Source organism: Brassica oleracea, chromosome C2 (genome assembly GCF_000695525.1).
Source record: "Brassica oleracea var. oleracea cultivar TO1000 chromosome C2, BOL, whole genome shotgun sequence".
In the NCBI taxonomy this organism is placed as follows: domain Eukaryota; kingdom Viridiplantae; phylum Streptophyta; class Magnoliopsida; order Brassicales; family Brassicaceae; genus Brassica; species Brassica oleracea.
The window spans coordinates 5,574,650-5,574,869 of NC_027749.1; positions in this window are offsets into that span (position 1 = coordinate 5,574,650).

A 220-nucleotide genomic window follows, 5' to 3' on the forward strand; every position below is an offset into this window, starting at 1 on the left:
AGTGGTAGAATACCCAATGAACACTGCCTTTGTGCTTCTGGCCTCAAGTTTGTTCCTATGATCACCTGTTTGCAATACATAGCACAAGCACCCAAATACCCGTAAATGGTCAATAGATGATTTTCTTTTGTTCAATACCTCATAAGGTGTGGCATCATCAAGGACTCTTGTTGGAGTTCGGTTGATGAGATAGCATGCTGTCATGACTGCATCACTCCAG